Consider the following 12,696-nt stretch of genomic DNA (forward strand, 5'->3'; position numbering starts at 1 on the left):
TCAGATCCGACTGACTCTGCTTAGGAGACTGAAATATAAACAGCGCTTTTCTGGGAGGAGCAGCTCCCATGCAAATACTCCTCCATCTTAGTCACAGGTTAAAATAAATAAATAAACAAAGCTGAACTAATCTCCCACTTGGCCCACTCGCAGCCATGTGACTGGCGTCAGCCTTCACCCCGAGGTGAAACAGGGACCCAAAGGCTGAGTCCTGGCTGCCTGGTACTCCAATGGCACACGCCGGATGGGCAGCAGCCCCTAAGCGGGACCATGTGGACTTTGGCTTGCAGTGCAAGGGAACACCCACCTGGCAGAGCCCAGAGCCCAGCTGCACGCCACCTGCTCCCGCCTCCATCACACTTACATAAGGGAAACACGGAGGGGGCCAGGGCACATTTAACCCAGAAATCCTCACGTGACCACGTGGATCCGAAGCAGAGCAGACCTGGCTCTGCTTTCCATCCCACGCGTAGCCACATCTGGGAAGCAAATCAAAGAGGGGACACTGCACAGCGAGAGCCTGGGGAGCCTGCGGAACTGAAGGACCAAGGCAGCAGTTGCCTCTTTACCCGTCCTTTGGTAAGAACAGCTGTGCTGGGAGTCAAGAGGGCACACTGGGGCAGGATCAGTCTAGACTTGCTCTGTTTCTTGTCCTCCTTCCCACAGCATCTGCTGCTGGTCCCTGTCAGAGGCAGGATAAAGAGCAAAGTGGACCTTGTATCCAGCACCATGCAGCCATTTATACTCACCTGCCTTGTGAGCCACGGAGTCTGGCCAAAGCTCCAAAGACAACCCCAGCTTTAAATGTATTTATCCTCTTTATCCAAACTAGAAATGGCTCCTCAGCCTACAACATCACCAGGCTATGTTAAAACATTGTAGTATAATCAGGAATGCAGCTGGAGGTCTGAGCAACCACGAGCATACATTTTAATAGGAAATATCCCAATGGGCTCTGAGAGCTACGTACGGTATATCTGCCCGTTGCTAATTATATTTACTGGTGGTGGTAGCTTTTTTTTCAAGCTGAAGATGAGTCAGAAAAAGAAAAAAGTCCTTTATTGTTGTGGAAGCAGAAAGATGTCTCCTGAGGGTGTATGTAATGCACTACTGTCACGGCATGACAATGGAAAAACTGACTGCTGAGCCAACCAAACCCCCATAAATACCTAATGATATCTCTCCTGGCCCAGATTTTCTACAAGTCGGTGCCTGAACTGCATACAAAATGACAATCGATATGAAAGGATCTCTCTTCTCAACAGAGCCAGAATTTAAGAGCCCAGCTGAGCATTATGTTCCAGTTCATACAAAGAGATCCTTTTAAAGATCTATAACAATAACTTAAAGGTGGTGATCCAGCAAAAAAACCTATCAGGCCTCTCCGCACTCTCTCCCCCATGCCTCCTACCATTAGCACAAAGAACAGCTGGCTCCAACAAACAGGCATCGTTATTAATTACAATATGGTGACACAAACAACATGTGCTTAGGGATGTTATCAGGTCTGCATTCACGTGGGACAAAACCAAAATTTTCTTCCTTTTCTTCTTCTTCTTCTCCTTCCAGCTTGGGTAGCTCTGCCGCCTCATGTACTCAGCTGGGGAGGCGGCCATGCCAGGCACCTGGCGCAGTTACAGGTATGTGCACAGGGACAGGGAGCCTGTTGTGAGAAAACCCGTCCTTAGCAAACTTCTCTGGCCGCCAGCCAGCCTCCACGCGTTGGGCAAGTGACTCTGCCCGGCTGCGGTTACATCAGTCACCACCACCTCCCTCAATGTCATGGCACGGGAAGCAGCTGCCAGGGGAGAGAGAGAGAGAGGGAGGCAGTGGCTGGCTTTTGAAACTGGCTGTCCAAAAAACATTACAACACCCTCGCCGGTTTCCAGCGGGTTTGCTCAGTTCCTCCCTTCCCGTGAAGACCACACAGGCTTGGCGAGGGCGTTTTGCCCTGCCGCAGAGGGGAGGTCGCTGGGGCCGCCACTCCTGGCAGCCGCTCCGCAGCAGCGCGATTCCACTGACTTCCTCCAGACGCTCTCCCAGGGCCAGAACCAAACTCAAAATCTGATATTGGGGGAGGGGGGGTGTGGACTTGCTTGTTTGTTTGTTTTTGTCCCCCAGAGCAAGATTCTCCACACTGCTCTACCCCCAGACCAAGGGGGAGGCAGGGCTGGAAGGGTGAGCAGACTGAGAAGCCCCTCACAGCTCCACTCCCTCCCCTGCCTCTCCTCTGGCAGACAGCAAGATCCCACTCTTGGCTACTGCCCCAGTGTACATTTAGAGCCACCCCTGCTTCAGCAGTGACCGGGGATTTGTTCTGTGTGAGGGGACAGAGCAGACCTTGGACAAGGGATGGCACTTCAGGACAACCATCTGGTGCCCGGTGTAAACACAATCACTTTCTAAAAGAGAGCAAAACTGGCAAACAAAAATATTGCTCCTGGCATGCAAGTATTTCCACATTGATTCAACGCTTAAAAACGCACTGAAGTGAGGATGCCCTTTTTTCAAACCCTCCAGCAAATTCACTTTCGCTCTTAGCAAACTGCTGTCTCCTCAACCCTGACAGCAGCAGCACCTTCCTACAATGGCACCTCAACCCTCCTTTGCTGGACCCCGCCAGCCCCTGTGCTGCCTCCCCTTGCAGTCTCCTCTGCATTGCCTCCTGCCGAAGCCCTTCTAGAGGAGCAGCTGGAATTTCTGCAATGACCGTCCTGCAAGATAACCCACCATGGGCCTGTCTAGCCCAGCAAAAGCAGGGAGAAGCGCTCGCTGAAGCCCACGCGGAAGCTGTCACCAGGGAGGGTGGAACAGGAGCCCTCACAGGTTCACAAATTGGCCGGATTGGGGTAGCTTTTCTCCAGTCAGAGGCTCTGGAAGGATTCTTTGGCTGCAACATATCATATGACTTTGTTCTTAGAGTTACATTTTAACTGAGAAAGTTTAACAAGTATGACTTATGGGCTTCTAAAATTGGCAGCAGAAAAATGAGCTGAGGAAGTCATGGAAAAAACCACAAGCGAGGCCATTCCATGTTATGCACAATTTCTGGGCTCTTTTTCCAATCTTCTGTTTTTTTGGATGGTGGAAAATATTTTCCAACTACACAGGCCTGGCCTCACTGAGCGTGTATTTATGCCAAGTTTATAAAAAGCAGCTGCAGACAGGGTTGAATGAAAGGATTACACTGCTGTCTGTCTTCCAGAAGGTGCTTCAGTTCACACCCTGTCCCACAGAGTGAGGCCCATTTCTCAAATCTCCACGAATTTCTGTAAAGAGCGACAAAATTTGAACCGCACAATACAAACAGCTATGGCTATGCATGCAAATGGGCATGCATGCGTGTACATCTAGCTAGCTGGCTAGCTGGCAGAGGTTCCTAGCCACTGCTAAAGCTGGCTTTTGGCGCTTGAGGTTTACCGCCATGCTGCCAGCCTCTCCCCACCCTACAGCCCCGTCCATCTTCCATTAATACAACAATGGGTAGAGGGCTTCCCTGTTCGAGACCCTGCTTTCAGTGGACCTCTGCTGCCTCTTCACATCTACCTGCTGTCCAGCTGCTCCCACTGAAATTCAGGCTTCACTAACCTCACGTATTCTCAGGCTGCCAGGCTTTACAGCTGGGAGGCATCACGGTAAGCGTGCAGCCTGACCTCCTCCGCAGCACACTTGCCACAGAATTTCAATCAGAAAGCTGGGCAGTGGAGTCATAACCTTAATTTTCAGCTGTGTCTTATCACAGCCTTGGCCCGATACACTAGTCACAAGAGGAGAGTCACAAATAATTCTTCACTCTCCTGAACAGAATAGCTGCAGGGGGCGCGGGGAGGACACAAACTGAAAGTAAATGGATATAAAAAGGTAAGGTAGGTGGTAAGCTGCAGATCGCACATTTAAAATCTGTACCCTGCTGTTTTTGCAGTCGAGTATCTTAGAATAACAGTACTGAGAACGACAGTGTTACATCGGGAATATCGGTCAAGACAATATTTCCTGGCAATTGTTTGAGAAATGCTTTTCTCACAGCTAATTGCTCCCAAGAGGCTGTGTTTTCTCTGTTTTTAGAATGAGAGCAATTAAGAAAGAAGGTTTTTAAACCTCTGCACCCTGCTGTGGGACAAAGAAGGGGTGGGGGGGCGGAAAAAAAGAAAGAAAAGAGAAAGGCACAACAGCTGTAATGTTCTATGAAATGATTTTGTTCTGTTCTCTTGCCGGGCTGGTGGGTGCAATCACCAGTTTGGCAGAGACAAATACAGAAAAAGCAAGAAACGCTATAGGAAAGAGCCGGGGAGTCCCGGCGGCAGGAGTACCACATTGCCATCTAGTGGCACCGGCTCCGGGAAGCCAAAACACACGGGGGGGCGCTGCGGGCTCTCCGTGCCCGCCCCCTCGCATCACCGTACCTGAACACGGGGCCCAGCTTCCTTTCAGTGCTTTACAACTAAGCCTGACAACTGCAAAACCGCTTGGTCTATAAAAAACAGGTGTAGGAAGGCATGGGGGAAAGGGAAAAATTCCACCAACAGGAAGTTGAAGGCAAACTTGTCCTTGCTGGGAAAAGCTGGTGCTTACACTGAGGCCTGCAGGTTCCCATCTTCCATTGCTGCTGCACACAAAGCGACCGCAGCCTTCACATGTTCTGCAATTGTTGTACGGACACCTGCGGCAAAATGATGGGCTGGCGGGAACAGTGAGCGCTACCTTGTCCCAAGGAGAGAGGCCTGAACCCAGAGCTCGTGCCCTGTTCCCAATCCTGTTGGACCAAACACCTCAGTGCTTGTGTGCCCAGCTGCTACCTGCAGGGCCAGCCCTGAAAATTAAACTCCACTATGTGCCTCTGAAATGACACACTTCCGTTGTATTCCAATAAGAATACAAATGTTAACCTTTCAACACTGAAAAAAAAAGAAAACCCAAAACACTAAGCCCCTTAGATAGCAAAAGGCAGGCACTCTACCTGTGCAAAACAGCTAGCAAAGGGAAGCAAACACATTCTTTTGCATGACCTTCACACAGCGAGTTAAAAAGAAGAAAGATCTTGGCGTATGTGAATTCTGATGTTCACCGAAAGACATTAAATTGCAAGGTCCTGGCTACAGCAGACCTCTATTTAGACAGAAAACAAAAACGCTGCCAGTGCCTGAACTCTGCCGTGTCAGACAATCATTTTGGGAAGCAACAGAAGAGGCCTTGCATCAGGCATCCAAGACTGCCCACAAAGCTCTGCCTCGTGGCAAACTGCTTTTTGTTCTTGCGCTTCCCACTGGAAATAAATGACCACCTGCACATCTTATGGACAATGAAAGGTGATTAGCAGCAGACTGCACATGGCCGTGGTGCAAAGGACAGTATGTCTACCTAATAATCATTAGCTCCACGTCTTTGGTCCCCAAGTCCCGTGAAGCTTCACAAGAGCACGGCTGTATTGCATGTGCCCTAAATAGCCATGTCAACAAGGGTGATATTCTTTGATAACAGCAAAAATTACATGGTCTTCCAAGAAGAAAGGAAAATGGAGTTAAGTTCCCCAAAATGAAGATAATCTATGCTGTTCCAGTGAATCAGTCTTACAGCAGCATTTGTTCAAAAATCCCAGTGTGATGACCTTTACAAATACTATGATGACCTATGAATACTCAGAATTTACAAGATCCCTGCTGCATCAATCAGCAACAAAGTTTGTGTTGTCACCTCCTGAAACTAAGTACACAACACCTACAACATTACCAGGAGTGGGGAAGGCAGAATTTGAACATTAAAATTAAAAAAAAAGGAAAGGCCATGAAGTCTCCTGAGTCTGAGCCATTGCTGGTTCTGTCAGACTGCAATCTGTTTCCTAATTTCTTTAAAATCAGAGTGAGATCACTGTTTCTATTGAAAATGTGCTGCTCAAGGTAAGAGACACCCATCTGTGAAAAGATCTACAGCCTCATGACAAATATGATTAGGCCTGATGGAAAATTCTGAGGGCAACCTAGCAGAGAAAACACTACTCCTGACCTTGGCAGTCTCATAACAAAGACCGTTCTGGAAACCACCAAAATGAAAGGAGGGATTCTACATAGGAGCCAATTGTCTTCCCTGCTTCACATTTTAAGACAAAAAGTACGGGGAAGATACTGCTCCAGTATCAACACATTCCATCCCAGTGTCTCTGTGCACTTTAGAAAACCAATTTAACTTATCAGCATTTACTTCCATGGTTGCCAGATAAGCCAACGTTCCCAAGTGGTTAGCTCAAGCTCCCACTAAGAATGAGTCTGTTGGTTCTTGAGGGTGGGAGGACACACCAGTCTAATCATTTGGCCTTCTGGATAGATGGCTACCACGTAGCCAGCTCCTGACAGGCATGTCCTCCTCTCCTTTCCAGACACTGGCTCCAATGCAGAAAAAGGAGAGAGCCATCCTGGCCAACAGATAACATCTGCTCTATCCAAAGAGGACTTTCAGTGTCAGAAGCAAGCTTTAGAAGGCTGTATTGCTTTTAAGGATGGATCAGCTGTTCAAAACTGTGCTATAATTTTTTCTCAGTACAGCACCTCTCCAGTTTTCAACCATTTTATCAGGTTGTCATGTATTCAGAGTTTGCAGCCCAACATCTAGGATGGATGCTGACTCACTGCATTGCTTTCTAAGCTGTTTGCCTTATTTATGCCTGCTAAATACCTATGTCGCCGCTTTCCTATTTGCATGATGGTGTCACTGAATTTCAGGCATTATGTTGTAAGCTGATGACTAAGTTTTGACAGAACAGACAGAGTTCTTTTTAAAGTTGCTACCAAACAGCAAGCCAGATTTCTGGAGGATTGCTTCTTACATTTGCAATGCAGAGGCCACTTAGGAACCGCAGGACTGCCAGCAGATTAACCCAGTGCTCGACAGATCACGTTATTTGATTTCAGTTTGAGAGGGTTGTGCTTCAAATATTTTCAATTATAGAGAGTGTCTTTAATACTTTCTTTTTTCTTTGGGTAGGTTTCATGATTTATAAGCAGGTCTATGGTTGGTGGAGGTCTGATTTTTCCTGATGAAACTAGCAACTAGCCAGCCAGTCTAAAAAGAATGTGATGTAGAAAAGGACCGAGCTTTAGAGCTTCATAATTCAGATAAACAAAATACCCACTCAATAACTACCAAAACAATCATTCTATCCTAAACCTTACCTTCTCCCTTCCTGTGTCACTGTCCCAATGTCCTGCTCTTCACTGCTTAGGTTTCCATGAGGAAAGGACCATGCAGAATAAATTACAGGATCAGGACCGCAGGCTGTGAGCTTGCAGAAGCAGACTTCATCTTGACAGATTCTTCAGAGTGCCACACATCTCTGCTGACACAGAAGTAATAATAATAATTTCATGCTAAGATTTCTGCCAGTGCCAATGGCCAGTAGATAACATCCCTATAGAGAAGTAGAAAAGGGCCCTTAGTTCTGTCGGACAACTTCCAACACAGGCCAAGGGGCCCGACGTTAAAGCTCAAAGCTTTAGATGGAGAGATAAAAGCAAATGAAACATAAACCAAGGAGCAACATCTCATGGTTACGTAAATTCAGCTGAGTGTCATCACAGCAACCACCCCAAGTAGAACTCAATAAAACGGAGGCTGCAACCTGGGCTCTCTTCTTTATATAGGCATAAACTTCCACCTCCTTAGTTCTAGGAGTTCATAGTCTTCATTGCGGTAACTTACATGACCAAGCAATTATACTACACCAGGTAAACGTGTGGTGAAAGTAAATTTCCATCAAAACCAGAATGTTCCCACCAATAATGATGTACTGCTATTAGTTGATTAGACATGTACTATCAATTAAAAACACCAGAGGAGAGTTCCTCAAAGAACGTACTTGCTCAAGAATCCCTTTTCTCCATTTCTCCATTTAATTAGTCATTGCATTATAATTAACAAATTCGTGCAATAATCACTGTCATTTTAATCATGAAAGCTGAATGTACATTTCTTCTAATTAAATAATATTAAATACAACAAAATATGCTAACCAGGTTATTTCGGAGCTCCAGGAAATGCTCTTTTACATACATGCCAAAACAGGCAAAGACTGGTTTGCTGCAGCAAATTTCTGTATCTTCCGGGCTATTTTACAGGTTGTAACACACTCACATTGATCCAAGGACAGAGAAGCACAGTTTGCAGAGACAGTATCTTTTTATCAAACAGCTCTTCCTCTAGATGCTTGCCATGTTTTAAGCAGACTTTGAAGAATTTCTTACTAACAAGTCAAATGTTTCGGAAAAATGCTGATTGACAGCTACAAGGGCTGAAAACTTCCATTTACTTGTACAGCTTTTCTCCTGCAGACATACCCCAGGAAGCAGAGAAAAAACACTTCAGAGGCACAGCATTAGTTAAGATTTGGTCTCAAGCCAAATCTACAATACAAATAGCTGCCTCCAAGGCACGAGGCAGACCCCAACACCTCACCGCAGGTCAGCTACAGGATTGCAACAGGGTGAGCCAATTTTGCCACCTTAGGCTGAATTTCAACCAGCAACGAAACTGCATCTTGTCATCAACCTGTAACATCCTGCCTTTTTTGGGGGGTTGGCCCTCCTCACACAGGTCATCACAGCCAGAATCCAACTCCAGGCAGAGGCTCAAGATGCAGATTTCTCTTCCATGCCTACTGCAGTGAACAGGTGCTTTCCTTTCACACCAGCTAGCAAAGCTCATCCAGAAAAATCACAGCTGGGTGGGGGGAAAACGCTTCTCTTGCACGCCTGGGAATAAGATGCAGTTGCATTTTGTTGCAGTGCTTAAGCTGTACAATGCAGATGGCTTATCTATATACCTGGTTTGCGTTAAGGGACGAAGAAAAGGGAAATCCTTCTAATAATCATCACAACAAACCAAACACACATTTAAAAATTTAAATTTAAATTTAAAAAATAATTGAAAATTTAAATTAAATTTGGATTTTAAATGCCAAAATTAAGTATCAGTGGAAACACATGCCACTACTGCCCCACTGATCACATCTCATACACTGAACAAAATTTGTCTGGACAAAATGCTGCATTGCATCATCTCACCAGACAGGAAGATTCTAAAAATCAGGATTTTGCAGGATGAGCTTGCACAGAATGTGTGTGCAAAACTGCCCTCTGCTGTTTAGATTAAGACCTGCTCGAATAAATGATAGTGTGAGCAAATCAGTTTTCAGCTGTAAGAGTTTGAGTTATAAACAGGCAGAACTACGTGACTTCAGCTGTTTTCTGCCTTCATGCTCAGTAGAACTTTCATACGTGAAAGCCATTCATAACTGCCTCGCAGCATGGATCATCTGGACAGATTTACAGGCTGTAGCAACACTGTACTTGCTGCAGAAACACTCCATGCAGCAACTGTCACACAGGGGCTGAGCACCAGCCCACATCCTTTCACCCCAAAGATGAGTCAAGAACATCCTCAGGGCGTAAGGGCAATGATGGTGAGTGCACGCTGCAGGACATGCATGTCACCCCATTAAATCAAGGCCTGACCTTTACAAAACAGGGACCGGAACTACCTGTCTGGAGTCAAAAGCTTATAGCGCAAAGGCCTTTACGAGTTCATGATTATTGGGTTACAGCAGTGATTGGAAAAATGGCAGCGACTTCATCAAAAGATGTCCAGTAAAACTAGCACCTCTAAGTTCCTACTGCAGGGAAAGAAGCGAGAACCTTGCTTTTCGTTTCAAGAACGCATGGAAACCACCGTACTTCGAAAAAGCTGCTTGTGCCAGCATGCTGGACAGCTTGATACAGAAACTCCCCAGCTATGGCTTCACACGGGACATGGCAAATTCTGCCCTCTGGGAACAGCATCAGATGTCCACATCTTCTCCTCTGGGAAGCTCTGTTTTGGTACAAATGCAGAAAACAAGTACTGTTACCCGCACCAGAAGCTCAGTTTCTGCAGCACCTCTGATGAGAGCCAGCCCAGTCCACGTCAATTAAGAACAAGTTGCAGCTCTTTGCCACAGGCTTTTGGCCAGATGTGACTGCTGTGCCAAGAGGTTTTTTGGTCACTGCATAAAGGAGACCATAAGCCATACTGGTCAGTGTAAACACAGAAATTAAAAAACAAACTAAGATTTGTGTACAACAGAAGCCTAAAGAATTTTTTTCCACATCATCCCTTTTCATATCTATATGTTTAAAAATGCAGAAGCACGGGTGTACAGTACAACATGCCTTTGAAACACTGACTAAAAGCACTTAGAGGCCACTTCAAAGATGCCCTTGAAGTTTAACTCCTGCTAATTTTAACACAACGGTCATGTAGGGCCACTGTTCAGCCTAAGGGACTTTAAACACACCATCAACAGATGTACAAACGAAACTTTAGAAAGATTCTTCTGGGTGCATAAATAGCTGGAACTTTACTTTGATGATGGCTGATTCGCTTCCTACACAGCAGAGCTGGGACTTCCAGTTAAGGGCAACAGTAATATTCTGTCATCCCCCGAGGTAAGGAAATTAGTGCCAGATGAGTCAGTGTGTGCCTGATCACTCTGGTTTTGGAGTTGATTCCATTATATAGAAAACTTAATGGTGAGACATCAAAGGTAGTCCTGCATGATCGTGAAACTAGCTGGGTTTTTTTTCTAAAAAAGCTGCTTGAGAAGCTCGTAACTGATGATAGGAGAATTCCTAAGATAAAACTAACAGACCTCTGATTTCCTTTACCAGAAATCCTCTTAATGCTGAAAACAAGTGCCTTGTTCTTGGAGCACCACAGAAGGGAAGATGGCTCTTTCTGGGAGAGTTTTACCTGCAGTAAAGTAAGCTTACAAATCTTATTCACCAGCAGCTGTGAGCTCTGAAGCAGCAAATCCACAAGCAGAATGGCTCACTTCCACCTTTTATACTTTGCACAGGTGAAAAGAAATATGGTACCACGTACAACTAACACAATGGCATTACTACTACTGATGCAATAACATCCATAACTACCACTGCACTTCCGATGACCTGCATTTTGGTTATGCCTGAAACCAACTCTAAATTACAGCTTCTGCCATTTGTGGGCTGCACAGGCTAGCTACACCAGTGTCACCCTGACATTGCTGGAGCAACAGCTAATTCCTATTTTAGATAGTTTCTTCAAGTCTTCAGCTTGTAAGGTTATTGGCTTCATGACGAGATTTTTGGAAAAAATAAATCTTATGCCTTGTTAAAAGGAGTCATCATTCTCACTCTATTGGCCAAGGCACTGAAAATAGGTATCAGAGCTTGCTCTGGCATGTTAACCAGGTACTTCTGGGTTATCAAATACAAGAACATATCTGTAATTAAGGCTTTATTTAAACATATGCTATCTAAAATTTTGTTTGCATCTATCTTTGCAGGATCAAAAAAACTAAAAAGGGTTACAATAATATGTATATCTATGACATTTATTAAAGCAGTGACCATTTGTAGACATACTATCCCCAAGTCTTTCATCAAAATCAGAAGAATTGACACCCAGGTTTGCAAAAACATAGTTCAGGAGAGCCCTGTGAATTCAAATTGTCATCATTATACCAAAGAGTGTAGCAAATTGTTCAGGTTTGAAGGAAGTGTGCCACTTCTGTCTTAAGCTGTCTGGGTTTGTTTTTCAAGGCAAGGTAGAAGAGTTTGATTTACCTTCAGATGACATTAAAATCTGAACCAAGAAGATATCACACTGGTGCAACCACTACCGGCAAGGACAGCAGGTAAATACACGAACAGTTCTGTCAGCATAACCTGTGAATTCTTCCTCTGTACTTTTAAAACACAAAACTTCCCTCCAAAAAATCCTCACTTTACCCATTAAAAACCGAACCTTCTGCAATTTCACGGTATTTTTATTACGTATTCTAGGTGCAGAATAACCTTGTCTCTCTAAAATAAATTAAAAGAGCAAACCAGGCATTGTCACCTGAAGATTATGACTACTAAGCTTTACCTTTACTTCATGCTAACTGAACAATTCAAGCACAACAAAATGACTAAACTACAGCCAGCTGTTCAAGAAATTTTTGTTCGTACCAGACATTAACTTCAGTAGTCGTTGCATTACAGAAAGATTCAACAGCACCTCAAATATTGAGAAATTGTGTTTTCAATGGGTAACGGGGAAATATCTCTTCCATACCAAATTATCTAAGCAGACTGACTCAGTAAGAGCCATTTCTACTTCTAAACTCAGGTTTTGACTGCTAGGTGGCCATGAACTATCCACTTGACCTCTCAGAAGTTCTATGAGAGACAATTTCTGACACATTGAGCGCTACAATTTTGAAGAATCTGCCTATACAGAAACTTACACCAGGCTGAAATGAGACGGAGACAGATGAGAATGTCGGCTGAAGTGCTGTCAGAGTATCTTCTACTAGGACTATGACACTTAAAACCTTCCTACTAATGTACTGGCATCATTAGCAGAACCTACCAGCTGGTCTGAAAGACAGACACCTCAACGCATTCTTCTCCTTAAAACAAATCACCATGCCAAAAATATAAAGCTACAGCTAATTGTTTCTTCTGCCACCTGAGTGGTAATAGCACAAAACCAGAGAACGGAAGAAGCCAATCTGCTTTGACATTTAGAACATCCTATCCATGGAAAACCTGCTTTCAGAAGAATGCTTCTGCTACTCGAGTCTCTCTATTATTTGCCTCCTTTTCACTTGCAAAGGAAAACTTACCTAAGTTTAGATTTACAGTA

At 44.8% G+C, this 12,696-nt stretch overlaps 1 long non-coding RNA gene across 1 annotated transcript; it reads left to right on the forward strand.

Moving 5' to 3' along the window:
- The first annotated feature begins 269 nt into the window (after positions 1-269).
- On the forward strand, positions 270-10,785 carry LOC102093754 (uncharacterized). Its single transcript, XR_001230439.3, has 3 exons — positions 270-579; positions 1,570-1,640; positions 10,692-10,785. It is a non-coding gene; the product is annotated as an uncharacterized LOC102093754 (long non-coding RNA).
- The last annotated feature ends 1,911 nt before the right edge of the window (positions 10,786-12,696 follow it).

The sequence above is a fragment of the Columba livia genome, chromosome 3 (genome assembly GCF_036013475.1).
Source record: "Columba livia isolate bColLiv1 breed racing homer chromosome 3, bColLiv1.pat.W.v2, whole genome shotgun sequence".
NCBI classification, from domain to species: Eukaryota; Metazoa; Chordata; class Aves; order Columbiformes; family Columbidae; genus Columba; species Columba livia.